Source organism: Oncorhynchus tshawytscha, linkage group LG05 (assembly GCF_018296145.1).
Source record: "Oncorhynchus tshawytscha isolate Ot180627B linkage group LG05, Otsh_v2.0, whole genome shotgun sequence".
NCBI classification, from domain to species: Eukaryota; Metazoa; Chordata; class Actinopteri; order Salmoniformes; family Salmonidae; genus Oncorhynchus; species Oncorhynchus tshawytscha.
In genome coordinates, this window is record NC_056433.1 from 17,040,739 (window position 1) to 17,061,875 (window position 21,137).

At 41.7% G+C, this 21,137-nt stretch overlaps 1 long non-coding RNA gene across 11 annotated transcripts in view; it reads right to left on the reverse strand.

Annotated features, from left to right (window-relative positions):
- LOC121846491 overlaps nucleotides 1-21,137 on the reverse strand; it is a 154,876-nt gene that overhangs the window by 72,087 nt on the left and 61,652 nt on the right. For 9 of the 11 annotated variants that reach the window (XR_006083366.1, XR_006083360.1, XR_006083365.1 and 6 more), the window contains one exon: nucleotides 14,122-14,278. This is a non-coding gene — a long non-coding RNA (uncharacterized LOC121846491). Of the gene's footprint in view, nucleotides 1-13,524; nucleotides 13,561-14,121; nucleotides 14,279-14,373; nucleotides 14,561-21,137 lie in introns of those variants that run through there. The other 2 variants (XR_006083367.1, XR_006083369.1) reach the window with 2 other exon arrangements.

Sequence of the window (21,137 nt, forward strand, 5' to 3'; positions counted from 1 at the left end):
AGTCTGTCCCTGAAGTTTTTCCTGGAGAGAAGTGGCTTCTATGCTGGCAACAGGCCATCCTCCAAAAGTCGTCACCTCACTGTGCGTGCAGATGCACTCATATCTGCCTGCTGCCATTCCTGAGCAAGCTCTGTACTGGTGGTGCCCCGATCCCGCAGCTGAATCAACGTTAGGAGACGGTCCTGGCGCTTGCTGGACTTTCTTGGGTGCCCCGAAGTCTTCTTCACAACAATTGAACAGCTCTCCTTGAAGTTCTTGATCCGATAAATGGTTGATTTAGGTGCAATCTTACTGGCAGCAATTTCGTTGCCTGTGAAGCCCTTTCTGTGCAAAGCAATGATGACGGCACGTGTTTCCTTGCAGGTAACCATGATTAACAGAGGAAGAACAATGATTCCAAGCACCACCCTCCTTTTGAAGATTCCAGTCTATTATTCGAACTCAATCAGCATGACAGAGTGAGCTCCAGCCCTGTCCTCGTCAACACTGACACCTGTGTTAACGAGAGAATCACTGACATGATGTCAGCTGGTACTTTTGTGGCAGGGCTGAAATGCAGTGGAAATGTTTTTGGGGGATTCAGTTCATTTGCATGGCAAAGAGGGACTTTGCAATTAATTGCAATTCATCTGATCACTCTTCATAACATTCTGGAGTATATGCAAATTACCATCATACGAACTGAGGCAGCAGACATTGTGAAAATGTATATTTGTGTCATTCAAAACTTTTGGCCACGACTGTAGTATTGGCAAGTCGGTTAGGACATCTACTTTGTGCATGACACAGATATTTTTTCCAACAATTGTTTACAGACAGATTATTTCACTTATAATTCACTGTATCACAATTCCAGGGGGTCAGAAGTTTACATACACTAAGTTAACTGTGCCTTTAAACAGCTTGGAAAATTCCAGAAAATGATGTCATGGCTTTAGAAGCTTCTGATAGGCTAATTGACATCATTTGAGTCAATTGGAGGTGTACCTGTGGATGTATTTCAAGGCCTACCTTCATACTCACTGTCTCTTTGCTTGACATCATGGGAAAATCAAAAGAAATCAGCCAAGACATCAGAAAACAATTGCAGACCTCCACAAGTCTGGTTCATCCTTGGGAGCAATTTCCAAACACCTTAAGGTACCACGTTCATCTGTACAAACAATAGTACGCAAGTATAAACACCATGGGACCACGCAGCTGTCCTAACACTCAGGAAAGAGACACGTTCTGTCTCCTAGAGATGAACGTACTTTGGTGCAAAAAGTGCAAATTAATCCCAGAACAACAGCAAAGGACCTTGTGAAGACGTAACCTGAAAGGCCGCTCAGCAAGGAAGAAACCACTGCTCCAAAACAGCCATAAAAAAGCCAGACTACGGTTTGTAATTGCACATGGGGACAAAGATCATACTTTTTGGAGAAATGTCCTCTGGTCTGATGAAACAAAAATAGAACTGTTTGGCCATAATGACCATTGATATATTTGGAGGAAAAATGGGGATGCTTGCAAGCCGAAGAACACCATCCCAACTGTGAAGCACGGGGGTGGCAGCATCATGCTGTGGGGGTGCTTTGTTGCAGGAGGGACTGGTGCACTTCACAAAATAGATGGCATCATGAGGGAGGAAAATTATGTGGATATATTGAGGCAACATCTCAAGACATCAGTCAGGAAGTTAAAGCTTGGTTACAAATGGGTCTTCCAAATGGACAATGACCCCAAGCATACTTCTAAAGTTGTGGCAAAATGGCTTAAGGACAACAAAGTCAATGTATTGGAGTGGCCATCACAAAGCCCTGACCTCAATCCTATAGAAAATGTGTGTGCAGAACTGAAAAAGTGTGTGCGAACAAGGAGGCCTACAAACCGGACTCAGTTACACCATCTCTGTCAGGAGGAAATGGGCCAAAAAAATTCACACAACTTATTGTGGGAAGCTTGTGGAACGCTACCTGAAACATTTGACCAAAGTTAAACCATTTAAAGGCAATGCTACCAAATACTAATTGAGTGTATGTAAACTTCTGACCCACTGGGAGTGTGATGAAAGAAATTAAAGCTGAAATAAATCATTCTCTCTACTATTATTCTGACATTTCACATTCTTAAAATAAAGGGGTGATCCTAACTGACCTAAGACAGGGAATTTTTACTAGGATTAAATGTCTGGAATTGTGAAAAACTGAGTTGAAATGTATCTGGCTAAGGTGTATGTAAACTTCCGACTTCAACTGTATACTGTGAGGCTATTTCATTACTTATACTGTGAGGGTATTGAATTACTTATTCTGAGTTTACTCACTTTTTCCCCCTAATCACAATGTCCAATGTCTGATGTGTTGGCCAACCATGTTTCATTTGGATGACATTTCATGCTTTTAACAACTGTATAGCCTTGCATGAAATACATGTCAAAGGCCTATTTGGTTGCATGTAGTCTGGTCTATTGTGTATTCGTAACCCCATGTTTCTCTGAATTGCCATGTGAAAGCCTAACACTTTATAATTTAGCTAGTCATATTGGCAATAGAACAAGCTTTAAAATCATGCCCACCTGACCCAGATTGATTTATAATAGACTGTTTTTGGATTGCGTAAGCAGTAACTGTGTGTCGATTGGGATGCAGGGTTGTGTTCCAAACAAAACTACAAGTGTGCTTGCTCTAGTTCCTCAACGGTACAGCTAGTAGAGCTCAAAAAATACTTATGAATCTTAAAATGACATTGAAATTAATTAGGAACTGTGCACACATTGGAGAGGTGTGCGGCCACTTGGAGATACCAGTTAGTTCTCTCACTCAAACCAGTGTCATTTTTTGTCTTATGTCGCATCTACCCTACATTTTCCACTAGTACTCTTATACGTTCCCGAATGTATCCAGAGTATTTTCAGATTTCGTTATTAACCAATGCAGCGAAAAGTACAATAAATGTAAAATGCACATCAAATCAAGAGTGTAATGCTTGGATTCAGTCTTGTGTCAGGTGAACTGTTGTGTCCTCAACTTTGGTCTAATAATTGTCCCATAATCTCCAAACTGTTCCCATGCATATGCTTTAAATATTTCCTCTGTAAGAAACATTTCAATTTAGCCCTATCCATATAGCCCTATCCAGCTAAACCGCTGCTCTTAGCAAAAATGTGTTTGGAGTTACCCATCTAGCTAATAGGCTATGTTAGAGTTTACACTTCCTCTTCCAATTAGACTGTGGCTGGTGAGGTCAAAATAATGAAAAACTATATACCAAATCTATTCATTTTAAAATGTTGATTACTTCTCCTTGCCATTATTATTCACCTGAGAAAAAGTGAATAATAATTTTGTTAATGTATGATAGGAGCCCCTTGGTCCTGATTTGCCTGGGGGGAGGTACCTGGGCAAGAAAAAGTTGAAGACCCCTGTTCTAAGGCAGTGTCAACACAACATTCTCTGTTCTATTGGTTGTGTTGTGTATGGCCTTCTAGTTATCAGACCAAGTCTCTACATTTTAATATAGGAGAAGTTTGTGCAAGACTGTGGAGGAAAACAGACCAGTTTTTTTTAGGATTTGCTTTAAGAGTTTGCTGCAAGCGAATCAATGATTACATGCTTCTATGGTTTGCAAGGAATTGAATATTGATAAGGGGAAGCAGGCGTTTCATCTGCAACTCATTTGTAATTAGGCTAAATATAATTTCATTGCAACGCAAATGACTTCAGTAACGATGGAGTATACGAAATGGCACACTGAACATTGTTGAAATCTTCTGATTCAAAGATGGCAATCTGGAAAATACCTTAGTATTGTTAACATGCACACAAAAGCAAAACATTTACTAAAACTTCTGATTCAAAAATGGCACTCCGGACAAGATCTTGGAATTGTTTAACATAGGCCCACCTAGATAAGGGAAGGACAGAACACTTTCCATTGACAAGCATGATGCAGTCACACACACACACAAAACACAGACTGCGTCTCCCTCCCCAGTCCCCTCCACGTTCACCTTGAGCTGCTGGAGGGCAGACGGGCAAGGGGGCGGTGCTAGGTGGGCAATGCTAGGTGGGCGTTAGCAAGTCTGTGAGCCTGCCTAGCAAGGACAGGAGGCAGACTGATAGACAGCCATCGATTGCTCCGCTAAGGAATCACACAGTTAAGACCGGGTTTACTCTCCTTTAGTCTGCCTTTTTGAATTCCCTTTGACAGTCAGCAACACTAGCCCGGGCCCAGAACAGCTACCAAGCCCAGGTACAAATGATGTATCTGTTGTGTTGGGATAAGGCATTGAACTGACAAGGAGGGATGGGAGTTTAAACTGAACCCCAATCACTAACACAGTCAGTACAAGGTCCTCACAAAAGAGTTGAGGTAATTCCATAGTGCTGCATAAGAAGTGTGAAAGTGGCTCTTTCATGGTGCAACACAGATACATGACTGCAGTTTGTGACTCATAGCTCCTCACAGAAAACAAATGAGTGCTTTGGAGTACGCCCCCAGAGATAGAAATTGCATTCTTCAATCGTCCCCCAGTTAACTCTCTTTTAAAGTCCAATTCTCCCAGCAGTCAATATATCACCTTAGCTTTATTCTAGTCCTCCACCATACGTCTGATTCGGCGAAAATAAACTAATCTCATAAAGTAGGAAAATGAACTAGGCCCACATTTTAGGTCCCTAAGAAAATTCAATTGCAGATAAACAGGTATCCCATTTCCAAGATGAGAATGGCTCGCTGGCAGGAAGAAATCCATCTGTTCCTTTGCTTTCGGCTTGAAAGTCGTTTCTCGATTGCCGGCCATAAGAAACACCGCAGTTTTGAAGAACCATTCCACTTAGGTAGCATTAAGCTAGTGTTATTGTAGGGGTTAAAGGTCAAGGTTTTCTGATACTGATCACACTGCTTTAATGATCAAATTAAACAGTGAATTGAACTAATTGGTGGCAGTGTTGAGGCGTGGATATTAGACTGGTGGGAAAGGCATGGAAAGATTACCAATCACGTCATTAAATCTGGGTACATTACATTCAGCCACAGAAAAAACACCATCAGGCAGAATAATTATGCTACATAGCCTAATATTAAGCGCTTTTACTGGTTGTCTCTCCTCACAAACTCCCAATCACAGCCCCTGAGCGCCGCCCCCTTCCATTACAAAGGTTGGATTTTCAAATCCAAACAATGAGAAGTCTGTAAGCCTGAGGGAAAAATATATATTTGAGAGGACTAGGGATGTGGATCTTTCTCTTTGAAGACGATTCGATACATATGTGTAGTAGACACATGGGCTCCGATATGATACAGGAAGACGAGGCATCTACCACCCCACTACCACTATCAGATTAGGGCCATAAGGGAGACTAGACATCTACCACTATCAGATTAGGGTCATAAAAGAGACTAGACATCTACTACTATCAGATTAGGGTCATAAAAGAGATTAGACATCTACCACTATCAGATTAGGGTCATAAAAGAGACTAGACATCTACCACTATCATATTAGGGTCATAAAAGAGACTAGACATCTACCACTATCAGATTAGGGTCATAAAAGAGACTAGACATCTACCACTATCAGATTTGGGTCATAAAAGAGACTAGACATCTACCACTATCAGATTTGGGTCATAAAAGAGACTAGACATCTACCACTATCAGATTAGGGTCATAAAAGAGACTAGACATTACCACCTATCAGATTAGGGTCATAAAAGAGACTAGACATCTACCACTATCAGATTAGGGTCATAAAAGAGACTAGACATCTACCACTATCAGATTAGGGTCATAAAAGAGAATAGACATCTACCACTATCAGATTAGGGTCATAAAAGAGAATAGACATCTACCACTATCAGATTAGGGGGGGACAATGTAGCTTGTGTTTTTTGTCCCCCCACTTTGGTTCTGAAATCACCATCACCCACTAATTAACCTGTCATTTTTGTGTTTGAGCTAGTAATGTATCAATATTTACCGTTTACAAATTAGCTATGACATAGCCAATGAATATATAGCACAACTTTATATTTCTTACCCAATCTCAAAATCGAAAGGTTTTGACCATTTGGATATTTTTAATGGAGCGATCTTTTCTTCTCCGCTCACTTCGGCAATGCAGTGCGCCTCGTAAAAGTGATTGCTGTCCTCATTATGAATTTATCAATTTTACCCTGCATTTCTAACCATTACCATATACCCTGACTGTTTAAAGCAAAACTACCAAAACTATTGCTGATCAAAATAAAAATCTATTGTAAGCCCCGTTCAACAGGTATACAAGCAGGTATAGCCAGATGAAAGTTGTCTCCGGTAGCTCACTTTTATTCTGCTAAATCACAACAACGCATAGATAACAATAACCTAGCAAATTGCATAGGTTGTCACTCAAATAATAAAGCCTAATATCACGCAAGCCATTTTAGCATTTGAATGCTGAAGGTGCAGTGCACGAAGCTGGGCAGATTGACTAAGCTACTGATATTGCCTGGGTTGTTCGGCATACAAAATGACTTGCAGATCAATGACTGTCAACACAGTTACATGCAGATCGACACTGAAGGAGAGGACACTTCAATTGTCATAAAATATCAGGCATTTTCAGAAGGTAGAATATAATATGAGCAAGAAAAACAAATTGTGAACCAACGATTCGTAATGTTTGAATACACTTTCTGACCAACGCATGCTACATTTGGATCGGTTTGGGGTCAGCGTATTGACGCACTTGTATCTTTTAAACATTTGAATAGGGGACCGATGCCTATCGGTGAATCTTTACATTCCTAGAGAGAACCAATCAAAACCGTTGCACAATATCTGAGTGAATATTGCATTAACAAACTGCCTCCTTCCCAGACCAGTGTCACGGCTCTCCGTGTGCTGAGTCACCTAGGTGCTGTCAGCCAGGCTAATTCAGGAGGGCTTCTCAACTAAAAAGTGTATCTCCGTAGTTTTTCAGAAGAACAACATTTCCTCAATACATGCAATAGTCCAAGAGCTGTTAAGAGTAATCTGAACTTTGTCCCTTTTTGGAAAAAGATGACTTAGTCTAGAATTTACACATAAGAACCTCGAACTCCGACCACATACCAGACAATGGTTTCCCGCTTTGGGCAAATCAATATCAGACAAATCCATTCAAACAGGCTATAATAATGTTGTAGACCTGCTAAGTAAATGGAGTAAGGTGGTGGCTAACAAAGTTCAATGACAACTGCACCAATTTGCAGTTTGACCCAATACTGTCGTTGGCTTAAGAGCCACTTGACATGTAGAGCACGTGACCGCAGATGGCTATGTGTGTGCGCAAGTGTGTGCGCAAAGGTGGGTGGGGGTTATTAGGGGCCTCAGCACACAGCTCAATTAAAACCAGTGAGTGAGCACATCTAGCTGGTGTGAAAGAGCATTCAGTGTCACTCTTCATTAAGTCCAGATCTTTTCCACATCTACTGTCAGCCATTTGAAATGACCAGAGGGCTCTCCATCGCCTCCAACTGAACCCTCTCTCATACTCCAGTCTGTTAATGGGCCCTTAATTTAGACCAGAACTAAGGCAAATCAAATCTAAAACCCAATCGTCCACTCAGCAAATGCTTTTTTGCCTCCTAGGAGTCCATTTTCCAGTCCCATCCACTTCACTGCAAAATGCTCTAATAAAACAGAGCGACTCGATAAGTCCTTTGTATTCTAACAAAATACAGGCTATTGCGATTAATGCAAAACTATTTCCCAAACTAAATAAAATAGATAGTCCAATATGATCCCATTTAAAGGGAAAATTGCACATTAAATGAGCAGAGCTGGAAACTTGAGGGAGGCAGGAGTCGGGACACAATCCAGCCGCACAGCAATAGACAAAAGCCATCACACAGCTTTGGCCTCTCATTGAAATATCATTGAAGGAATTTCCGGCAAACATGCCATGAAGTGGAGAGCTGCGCCACTGTGAATGAATAAACCAGATTCCAATTCCCCCCCGTTTCATGTTGGCTTGAACAGATATATGGCTGTATGCAGAGGCTCTGGAGCAGATGGCCTCAGCAGCTGAACCAAGACAGTGAGTGAGGCAGGCATAATTCCAATCAAATCAAATGTTATTTGTCACATGAGCCGAATACAACAGGTGTAGACCTTACAGTGAAATGCTTACTTACAAGCCCTTAACCAACAATGCAGTTTTAAGAAAAATAAGTGTAACAAAAAAAAAATGTAAGTAACAAATAATTAAAGAGCAGCAGTAAAATAACAGTAGTGAGGCTATATACAGGGTGTACCGGTACAGAGTCATGTGCCGGGGGCACCAGTTAGTTGAGGTAATATGTACATGTAGTTAGAGTTAAAGTGACTATTCATAGATAATAAACAGAGTAGCAACAGTGTAAAAGGGGGGGGCAATGCAAATAGTCTGGGTAGCCATTTGATTAGCTGTTCTGGAGTCTTATGGCTTGGGGGGTAGAAGCTGTTAAGAAGCCATTTGGACCTAGACTTGGCGCTCCTACACTGCTTGCCGTGCGGAAGCAGAGAGAACAGTCTATGACTAGGGTGGCTGGTGTCTATGACAATTTTAGGGCCTTCCCCTGACACCGCCTGGTAGAGGTCCTGGATGGCAGGAAGCTTGGCCCCGGTGATGTACTGGGCCGTACGCACTACCCTCTGTAGTGCCTTGCAGTCAGAGACCAAGCAGTTGCCATAACAGGGAGTGATGCAGCCAGTCAGGATGCTCTCGATGGTGCAGCTGTAGAACATGTTCAGGATCTGAGGACCCATGCCAAATCTTTTCAGTCTCCTGAGGGGGAACAGGCTTTGATGTGCCATTTTCACAACTGTCTTGGTGTGTTTGGACCATGATAGTTTGTTGGTGAAGTGGACACCAAGGAACTTGAAGCTCTCAACCTGCTCCACTACAGCCCAGTCGATGAGAAGGGGGGCGTGCTCGGTCCTCCTTTTCCTGTAGTCCAAAATCATCTCCTTTGTCAAGATCATGTTGAGGGAGAGGTTGTTATCCTGGCACCACACTGCCAGGTCTCTGACCCCCTCCATGTAGGCTGTCTCATCGTTGTTGGTGATCAGGCCTACCACTGTTGTGTCATCGGCAAACTTAATGATGGTGTTGGAGTTGTGCCTGGCCATGCAGGCATGAGTGAACAGGGAATACAGGAGGGGACTGAGCATGCACCCCCGGGGGTGGCACCCGTGTTGAGGATAAGTGTGTTGGATGTGTTGTTACCTACACTTACCACTTGGGGGCGGCCCATCAGGAAGTCCAGGATCCAATTGCAGAGGGAGGTGTTTAGTCCCAGGGTCCTTAGCTTCTTAGCTCCTTAGCTTCGTGATGAGCTTTGAGGGCACTATGGTGTTGAACGCTGAGCTGTAGTCAATGAATAGCATTCTCACATAGGTGTTCCCTTTGTCCAGGTGGGAATGGGCAGTGTGGAGTGCAATAGAGATTGCATCATCTGTGGATCTGTTGGGGCAGTATGAAAATTGGAGTGGGTCTAGGGTTTCTGGGATAATGGTGTTGATGTGAGCCATGACCAGCCTTTCAAAGCACTTAATGGCTACAGACGTGAGTGCTATGGGTTGGTAGTCATTTAAGCAAGTTACCTTAGTGTTCTTGGGCACAGGTTGAAAATGTCAGTGAAGAATCCTTGAAAGCAGCAGCTCTATCCTTTAGCTCAGTGCGAATGTTGCCTGTAATCAATGGCTTCTGGTTGGGGTATGTACGTACGGTCACTGTGGGGACGACCTCATCAATGCACTTATTGACAAAGCCAGTGACTGATGTGGTGTACTCCTCAATGCCATCAGAAGAATCCTGGAATATATTCCAGTCTGTGCTAGCAAAACAGTCCTGTAGCTTAGCATCTGCTTCATCTGACCACTTTTTTATTGAACAAGTAATCTTCCTGCTTTGCTTTTTGCTTGTAAGCAGGAATCAGGAGGATATAATTATGGTCAGAGTCGCCAAATGGAGGGCAAGGGGGAGCTTTGTACGCGCCTCTGTGCGTGGAGTAAAGGTGGTGTAAGACTTTTTTCCCCCTCTGGTTGCACATTTAACATGCTGGTAGAAATTATGTAAAACAGATCAAAGTTCCCTGCATTAAAGTCCCCGGCCACTAGACAGCACCGCCTCTGGATGAGTGTTTTCCTGTTTGCTTATGGCCATATACAGCTCATTGAGTGCGGTTTGTGGTGGTAAATAGGCAGCTACGAAGAATATACATGAAAACTCTTAGTAAATAGTGTGGTCTACAGCTTATCATGAGATACTCTACCTCAGGCGAGCAAAACCCCAAGACTCATTAGATTTCATGCACCAGCTGTTGTTTACAATATAGACATCGACATCCCGCTAACAAGAGACTGGGCGATCTATGATCTGTCATAAAGGGTTCAGATAGTACTGGTTGGAAGTCGAAACAGGGGTTACTAGGGGAGGTAACCCAGTCATTCATGGCTAACATTTCATACAGGACAAAAACAGGCTTCAGCACAAAGAGATCTGTGATAGTAGCTGGGACTGGGGCTGTTCCCTACTCCTGCCATGACCAGACGAGACAGATGAACAGTGGTGGGAGAAATGTGAAGACTGACAGAACTGCTAGAAACCTTCACTCTCCTCTACTCTGTTATCAGGCATTTAATGTGAACATACAGAGCTAGTTTCCCACTGATCCAGCGCAGTGCAGATCTAGTTAATTGCACCATACCCTTCGGCTGAGACATTACAGGGCAGAGGGTGCAGGGCCTTGAATGGGAGGTTTAATAGCTTTTGGAGAATAAAAACACTTGTCCTTGGCAGAAAACTGTAGTAAATGAGCAGCATTCTAACAAACACAAATATAGATGTGGCTGCTCAATATTACTAGATTTACTAGTATAATCTGCTAAGAAATATGACTAGATTTACTAGTATAATCTGATAAGAATCTAGTCGTTATTCGATTTTCTAGAGAAATCTAGTTATCTGCTTATTTATAGAACTAATAGTAAAAAGGAATTTGTGAATAATCAATCAGATTATTGAGTGAATTTTACAGGAATACACTCTCATAGAAACATTGGCCATTTCCACAGTTTCTTTTTGTTGATTATTTAGAGTACCATAAATATTCAAACTGATTAAAGGGGTTGATTTTCAAATCAAAGCTTTGACAATTCCACTTTTTCTTTTAATGGTGATAAGAGGCATCTACAAAGCCCTTTGGTACGAAGGCAGTCAAACTACAATAACTAAAAGCACTACAAGCAATGGAAACTGGAATTAGTAGAACAGCTTAGGAAGCAAATGTCCCCATCACCACTTTATGAAAGCGCATTAATACTTCCAAATTAATAATACAGATTTGTTTCAAAGTGAGAAAACAATTGGAGACTAAAATGTCATCGGAAGTTTATCTATCCTGTTGTTTCGATTAGACTTTAGATGAGTCACTAAATCACGAATTAGGCTCTGCAGATTTTGCTGTGAGGAGGCAGAGTCATTAGATCCTTTATTTTGGTATTGTCCATATGTAGCTCGTTTTTGGTCACAGGTCCAGGAGTGGCTGAAGAATTGCAACATTTGCCTAGAACTAACGCTGCCGATAGCAATATTGGGTGATTTGAAAAGCCATAGTCAAACAATCAATAATATAATTATTATTTTAGCAACATTTTTTATTTTTTATTTACAATCTGTAGAAGCTATAAGAATAGAAAGGCTCAGTACTTTTGTCAAGCATCACAGCACAGTTGAAAATATATATGGCAAATTGAAATCCAAAATGGATGGTGATAAGAGATAGATGGGAGGGGTTGAATGGAGCTGAAGGGTGGGACTAATAATAAGATAACCAATGTAAAACATACGGGGTCTGTAAAATGTATATAGGTTCAGAACTTTTGTGAAATAGCACAGTTACAAATAGAAATCAAACTGGATGGACATCAGAAATAGAGGAAGGACTAAAAACAAACTAAATATAACTATCGTAAAAAAGATTGTGTCTGTAAAATGTGTATAATATGTATAAACCGAAGGTAGAAGCCTAAGTGTTATTGTATATTAGTTTACTGCAATTGGGGGAAGGGTAGTAGGGAAAAAAAGTATGTATGTCTATGTAGGTATGTGTATGTATTAGAGGTCGACCGATTATGATTTTTTCAATGCCGAAACCGATTATTGGAGGACCAAAAAAGCCGATACCGATTAATCGGCCGATTTAAATTAAAAAATGTATTTGTAATAATGACAATTACAACAATACTGAATGAACACTTATTTTAATACTTCAATAAAAATCAATTTAGCCTAAAAAAAAATAACAAAACATGTTCAATTTGGTTTAAATAATGCAAAAACAAAGTGTTGGAGAAGTAAAAGTGCAATATGTGCCATGTAAAAAAGCTAACGTTTGAGTTCCTTGCTCAGAACATGAGAACATATGAAAGTTGGTGGTTCCTTTTAACATGAGACTTCAATATTCCAAGGTAAGATGTTTTAGGTTGTAGTTAATATAGGACTATTTCTCTCTATATAATTTGTATTTCATATACCTTTGACTATTGGATGTTCTTATAGGCACTATAGTATTGCCAGTGTAACAGTATAGCTTCCGTCCCTCTCCTCGCCCCTACCTGGGCTCGAACCAGGAACACATCGAAAACAGCCACACTCGAAGCAGCGTTACCCATCGCTCTACAAAAGCCGCGGCCCTTGCAGAGCAAGGGGAATAACTACTCCAAGTCTCAGAGCGAGTGACGTTTGAAATGCTATTAGCGCACACACAGCTAACTAGCTAGCCATTTCACATCGGTTACACCAGCCATTAGGCTGATAGGCTTGAAGTCATAAACAGCGCTGTGCTTGCGAAGAGCTGCTGGCAAAACGCACGAAAGTGCTGTTTGAATGAATGCTTACGAGCCTGCTGCTGCCTACCATCGCTCAGTCAGACTGCTCTATCAAATCACAGACTTAATTATAACATAATAACACACAGAAATACGAGCCTTTGGTCATTAATATGGTCGAATCCGGAAACTGTCATTTCAAAATCATTTATTATTTCAGTGAAATACGGAACCGTTTGGTATTTTATCTAACGGGTGGCATCCCTAAGTCTAAATATTCTTGTTACATTGCACAACCTTTAATGTTATGTCATAATTACGTAAAATTCTTGCATTTTAGTTCACAATGAGCCAGGCTGCCCAAACTGTTGCATATACCCTGACTGAAATTACACAATTTCACCTGGTTAATATTGCCTGCTAACCTGGATTTCTTTTAGCTAAATATGTAGGTTTAAAAATATATACTTCTGTGTATTGATTTTAAGAAAGGCATTGGTGTTTATGGTTAGGTAGTCGTCCAACGATTGTGCTTTTTTTTGCAAATGCGCTTTTGTTAATTCCTCCCCCAGCGTTGCATCGATTATATGCAACGCAGCACACGCTACATAAACAAGTAATATCATCAATCATGTTTAGTTATAATTAGTGATTATGATTAATTGTTTTTTTATAAGATACGTTTAATGCTAGCTAACAACTTACCTTGGCTTCAACTGCATTCGCGTAACAGGCAGGGTCCTCGTGGAGTGCAATGAGAGGCAGGTGGTTAGAGTGTTGGACTAGTTAACTGTAAGCTTGCAAGATTGGATCCCCCGAGCGGACAAGGTGAAAATCTGTCATTCTGCCCCTGAACAAGGCAGTTAACCCACTGTTCCTAGGCCATCATTGAAAATAAGAATGTGTTCTTAACTGACTTGCCTAGTTAAATAATGGCATAAAAAATAAATTAAAAATCTGCAAAATCGGCGCCCAAACATATCGATTTCCGATTGTTATGAAAACTTGAAATTGGCCCTAATTAATCGGCTATTCCGATTAATCGGTCGACCTCTAGTATGTATATATGTATGTATTGTGTATGGATATATATATATTTAACCCCCAAAATATATTGGAAATGCAGGGGGATTGGAAATGCAGACAATTACATTGATGGAAGCAACAATCTTTCCACAATATTAAGCTATTCCACCCCTTAAAAAAAAAAGTTGAAAAAAAAAAGTCACAAATTAGGAATGTCATACCACCACCACCTCAGACTTGGGATGAGCTGGCACAGTGTGTGTTTGTGTGTGTTACCTTTCGTGCTGCGTGGATGCCGAAGAATGGCTTGTTCCTGACACTGAAGGGCTCCTTGGTCTTGTCGATCTGTCCCGTCTTCATCTTCTCCACCCTAGGGGAGATGATCTCTTTCTCTTTTCACAATAGCCGAACATTGAAATCACACTGGCCTACCCTGAAAAGACAAACAAATCAATAATAATCTTTGAGTGTAAGGCTTTGTGTTCCCATAATTTATTTGAGAAGGAATGGATGCAAAACCTGACTTACTAATGCAATGTCAATCAAAGTAGGGCTAATATCTCCCCACAGTTCAATGGTTCATATTCATATTTTCAAACAAAATCCAATCTCTCATCTTCCGCTTGATAGATTGTCTAGATATGACAAGGAGACGAGCTGCCAATCCAGTGCCATGGCAACTGTGTACAGGTCTGAATAATCATGAACTGATGAACTGAATAGAGAGAGAGAGCGAGAGAAAAGAGGTACAGAGAAAGAGAAAAGACAGCGAGAGAGATAGAGGGGTAAAGGGAGAGAGAGAGAGCGATTGTTGAGTTCTCTTGGGGTAGCTAGACCCAGGGTCATCATATCTCTATGCAGTTAGAAGCCACAGGCAATGAGCATATATTCAATAAACATTTTAGTGAGGTCACCATGCCAACGGGTCTCGTCTAATGTCCTCCACTTCTGTTTTTCACACAGTTTCTGAGAAAAGGAGCCTTTAGCTTCAGACAGACCAGAGTAGCATGTTACGTCTCCCAAACCTCAGGGCTCACAAGGGCCACACTCCAGGGTCGTATTCATTAGGTACCAAACGGTCAGTCCGTTTGGTGCCTAATGAATACGACCCTGAAAACGGGCAGAAACAAGGATGGACTACAAGGCCTAAATTTGCCAAGGAAGGAGCTGGATGTAGCTGAGACAGAAGCAACTTATTAGTAAAACGAACACAGCATCTTAGTGGCTTCATAAAGGCTCTTATCTCAGTTACTGTAATGTCCACGGGAAGTCAAGTTTACATTCAAATTCCAACGCTTAGTTATACATACAGCAAAGGGAATACAAAACTCTGCAGCAAGAAAATAGCACAGAAAATAATATTCACTAAAGTGAATGAAATAGAATGAGAATAAAGAAATGATGAAGTACTAATAATAGAGCGCCAGAGTGACAATATGGCCTCAGCTAATGGGGATCCTAATACAAATTAGAATTCCTACAGTAGCCTTCCCCTTCCGATGGCAGTCTTATCTGCTTGGATCTGCTTCATTAAAAACACCAGCCCCATTGACTCATTAGCAGGAGTGGACCACTGGAGGTGCTGACAGGCAGGCTGAGTGTTAACTGCATTACAGAATATGCATCTTCATCATTCACTATCATCATCCTAGTCATCCTCATGTTCTTCATCATCATAGACTCAGCATTCTACTTTCTATTGACTTCTCATAGGGCCTTGATGTAGCGTAGCCTACATGCAAAAAGCATTGACACTGATTGTGGGTTTTCTGATCTGGCTGCGGTAACATTCCGGTAAGCTAAATGAAAGACATGACTGGCTGGCTGACTGCTTCAAGTGTAAATTGAGGTGGAGTAGTTGGAAGGCACTCCTATTGGGTTTATAATTGAGTTTTACACAAGCTATGTATTCCTTGTTATAAACTGGGTGGGTCAAGCCCTGAATGCAGATTGTCTGACAGCCGTGGTATATCAGAACGTATACCACGAGTATGACAAAACATTTATTTTTACTGCTGTAATTATGTTGGTAACCAGTTTAAGGCACCTCGGGGATGTGTGGTATATGGCCAATATACCACGACTAAGGGCTGTTCTTCTGCATGACGCATGGTGGAGTGCCTTGATACAGCCCTTAGCCGTGAAATATTGCCCATATATCAAACCCCTGAGGTGCCTTATTACTATGATAAACTGGTTACCAACATAATTAGAGCAGTAAATGAAATGGATAGGTGTCCTTCCTAACTCAGTTGCCGGGGAGGAAGGAAACCATGAGGCCGATGGTAACTTTAAAACAGTGTTTAATGGCTGTGATAGCAGAAAAATACTAATACTAACCTAATTGACAGAGTGAAAAGAAGAAAGCCTGTACATAATACTAATATTACAAAGCATGCATCCTGTTTGCAATAAGGCACGAAAGTAATGTGGAAAAACAATTAACTTTTTTATAATGAATGCAATGTGTTATGTTTGGGGCATATCCAATACAACATATCACTGAGTACCACTCCATATTTTCAAGCATAGTGGTGGTTGCATCATGTTACGTGTATGCTTGTAAATTGTTAAGGACTGGGGAGTTTTTCAGGATAAAAAATAAACGGAATGGAGCTAAGCACAGGCAAATCCTAGAGGAAAAACTGCTTCAGTCTGCTTTCCACCAGACACTGGGAGAGGAATTCACCTTTCAGCAGGACAATAACCTACAACACAAGGCCACATCTACACTGAAGTTGCTTACCAAGAAGACAGTCAATGGTTGTCTGGGATCCCGAGAGGTGGTCTAAGGCACTGCATCGCAGTGCAGAGGCGTCAACTACAGACCCGGGTTCGATCCCAGGCTGTATTCCAACCGGCAGTGATTGGGAGTCCCATAGGGTGGTGCACAATTGGCCCAGTGTTGTCTGGGTTAGGGGAGGGTTTGGCCAGGGGGCTTTACTTGGCTCATTGCACTCTAGCGACTCTGTGGAAGGCCGGGCGCCTACAGGCTGACCTCGGTCGTCAGGTGAATGGTGTTTCCTCCGACACATTGGTGCGGCTGGCTTCCGGGTTAAGCGGGTGGATGTTTCGGGGGGAGGCAAGATTCGACCTTTGCTTCTGAGCCTGTTGGGGAGTTGCAGCGATGAGACAGGAATGAAATTGGAGAGGAAAAAGGCGGTAAAAACACACACACACACAAAAAAACGTTGTCCATCAATGATCAATAACCAACTTGCCAGAGCTTGAAGAATTTTTTAAAGAATAATGGGCAAATGTTGTACAATCCAGGTGTGCAAAGCTATTAGTGACTTACCCAGAAAGACTCACAGCTGTATTCGCTGTCAATGGTGATTATAACATGTATTGACTCAGGGGTGTGAATAAATGAGATATTTTTGTAATTTATTTTCAATACATTTGCAAAAATTTTAACAAAAAATATGATTTCACTTTCTCATTATAGAGAATTGTGTGTAGATGGCGCGATTAAAAAAAATATTTAATCCATTTTGAATTCAGGCTGTAACACAACAAATTGTGGAATAGGTCAAGGGGGCAGCAGGTAGCCTAGCGGTTAAGAGGTTGGGCCAGTAACCAAAAGGTTGCTGGGTTGAATCCCCGAGCTGACTAGATGAAAAACCTGTCAACGTGCCCTTGAGCAAGGCACTTTGCTCCTGTAAGTTGCTCTGTATAAGAGCGTCTGCTAAGTGACCAAAAAAAGTATCAATGTGTGTATTCTGCACCATTGTGTAAAGGCCATGCCTCTCCTCAAGAGCTTTGTGTGGTATCAAAGAGCATTACATGAGGATGAAGGTCTTACATGTAAGGCAGGGATTGATGGTACTGGGTTGGATTTGGTCCTACACACTGCATCTAATGTGAGCCGAATGTGGTCTAGTTTAGGGTCAGTTCAATACTTTCATGCTGGGAAAACACAGGGGCAATTAAGAATATTTCCTTTACACTTCTGAGAGCTTTATTGTGTGGTATCAAAAGAGCCTTACAGGGAGATATAAATATATATTTTTAAAGTGATTTAACTAGGCAAGTCAGTTAAGAACAAATTCTTATTTACAATAGCCAAACCCGGACGATGCTGGGCCAATTGGGAGTCCCATAGGGTGGAACACAATCACAGCCAGTTGTGATACAGCCTGGATTCGAACCAGGGTGTCCGTAGTGACGCCTCCAGAACTGAGATGCAGTTAAACTGCTGCGCCACTCGGGAGCCCGAGTCTTTAACGTAAAGCAGGGGAATCAAGGAGGACCTTATGGTTGTGTGTTGGGTTAGCGATAGTATGCTTTTGGAGCTGACTGTGCTCTATTGGATACTTTGGGTCATTTCAATACTTTTCTGCTTGGAGACTGACCTATCCAAATGAAGAACTGATGGACTGACTGCATTTAGGGCCTCTCGGTGCTAGCAGGAGTCATAGCTGAGGAGCTCATCACTGTGTAGGGACAGAGGACCATCAACAACTGAACCTTCTATAAAGCAGCTCAGGGAATAATACCCCACATATCAAGAGTGCTGCTGTGAGGGCTAATTACAATGCTGTTTGATTCAACTTTAGTGAAAGTGAAGCTCTTCAGAAGCTGTATATTACTTCAGCAGTAGCTTCTGTGACATGGCTCGTCTCCAACTCTTTAATATCCTGTCTGCGTACCAAATGGCACCAGATTCCCTATGTAGTGCACAGCATTTAACCAGTTCCCATAGGGCTCTTGTCAAAAGTAGTAGACTATATTGGAAATAGGGTGCCATCTGGGATGAAGCCACAACCTTTGTGAGGGCAAATACAACTACTGCTATTTTTAATGGATGATTGGAAGAAGGGATTACGTGAACATACAGTGAGACGAAAAGCGAGAGTATAGTTAATTTATTTTAAGAAGATTTATCAGCTTTGAGTGAGAATTGAATCCAATGCACAGCAACTCAAAGCAGAGCTTCATGTTCCTGGAGCAACAACTGGTATCAAAGCCAACCAGTTTTACACCATCTGTCAGATGCGTCATCAGGCGAGAGAACCAGAACGACGTGACACAGCTACAAAACAATTATTCTGGGCATGTGCAGTCCTCCCTTCAGACTCTCTGCTCAGGTACAGTTCAGAGTTTAGTATACCTGCTATAAGAGTTTTTTAAACATTTATTTTACCTTTATTTAACTAGGCAAGTCAGTTAATTAAGAACAAATTCTTATTTTCAATGACGGCCTAGGAACAGCGGGTTAACTGCCTGTTCAGGGGCAAAACGACAGTTTTGTACCTTGTCAGCTCGGGAATTTGAACTTGCAACATTCCGGTTACTAGTCCAACGCTCTAACCACTAGGCTACCCTGCCACCCCAGGTAGCCAAGTGCAAGAAAGACCACCCTTCTCCAACCTTGTTCTTACTTATCCATTTTGTTTTTCCCTCAAAAAATGGTAAATGCAAAGTGGAACCTTTTGAAAGTTTGAAAAGCGCATAAACCTGACCCAGGCAAAGTACAAATCTCTATAGGAGTCGATTATCATAATTAATTTCATGGGACTTTATTTGTATGGACAGAAAAGCCAAAAATTATGCAAGGAAGACATCAATGCATGGCAAATGTATGTAAGATAGAAAATAACCTAATTCAATTTACCCCCCCAAAAGAAACACAAAAAAACAAATATTGTCTCAGTATACTGAATTAATTGGAAAAGCTGCATAGAATGAAGCAAGGAAACACGCTTATAATCTCAGGAATGGGTTCATTAATACAGAAATAGTACTATTCAAGCCACAATCCAGAGCATCATATAAGAGCTCTTAGGGGGGTCAACCAAGGATGCAGGAAGGAATCTACAGTACCAGTCAAAAGTTTGGACAACTACTCATGGACACCTTTCTTTATTTTTACTATTTTCTACATTGTAGAATATTAGGGAAGACACCAAAACTATGAAATAACATTTAGTAACCAAAAATATTTGAGATTCTTCAAAGTAGCCCCCCTTTGCCTTGACGACAGCTTTGCAAACTCTTGCCATTCTCTAAACCAGCTTCATGAGGTAGTCACCTGGAATGCATTTTACATTTACAGGTGTGCGTTGTAAAAAGTGAATTTGTGGAATTTCGTTCCTTCTCAATGCGTTTGTGTTGTGACAAGGTAGGTTTGGTATGCAGAAGATAGCCCTATTTGGTAAAAGACCAAGTCCATATTATTGCAAGAACAGCTCAAATAAGCAAAGAGAAACGACAGTCCATCACTACTTAAGACATGAAGGTCAGTCAATCTGAACATTTTAAAGAACTTCAAATGTTTCTTCAAGTGCAGTCGCAAAAAAACATCACGCTCTATGATGAAACTGGCTCTCATGAGGACCGCCACAGGAAAGGAAGACAAAGAGTTACCTCTGCTGCAGAGGATAAGTTCATTAGAGTTACCAGCCTCAGAAATTGCAGCCCAAATAATTGCTTCATAGAGTTCAAGTAACAGACATCTCGACATCAACTGTTCAGAGGAGACTGTGAATCAGGCCTTCACGGTCAAATTGCTGCAAAGAAACCACTACTAAAGGACACCAATAAGAAGAAGAGACTTGTTGGGCCAGGAAACACGAGCAATGGACATTAGACCAGTGTAAATCTGTCCTTCGGTCTGATGAGTCCAAATTTGAGATTTTTGGTTCCAACCCCCGTGTCTTTGTAAGATGCAGAGTAGGTGAACGGATGATCTCTGCATGTGTGGTTCCCACCGTGAAGCAGGGAGGACGTGGTGTGATGGTGTGGCAGTGCTTTGCTGGTGACACCGTCTGATTTATTTAGAATTCAAGGCACACTTAACCAGCATGGCTACCACTACATTCAGCAGCGATATGCCATTCATGGGACTTTATTTGTAGTCAGAAAAGTCAAAAATGATGCGAGGAAGAGACATGCATGACAAATGTATGCGAGATGGAAAGTAACCTAATTCAAAAGAAAGGTGTCCATGAGTAGGTGTCCAAACTTTGACTGGTACTGTAGATTCCTTCCTGCATCCTTGGTTGACTTACACCCCCCCGCCACACAAACACACAGACAAACAGACCCCACCCCCACACAGACAAACAGACAGACAGACAGACCCCCCACACAGACAAACAGACAGACAGACAGACACCCCCCTCAGATGCTGCTGATGTGACGTATGCTGAGTGGTCGAGCCCTGGCTCTATACCCAGGAGCAGATATCCCATGCCACTTACTGTGGCCACCAGGTGACTGGTGAGGCGGAAGGGACTGGAGGTGACAAGGCTTCACACGCCCACAGACCAGTTACCTTAGCAGGCACG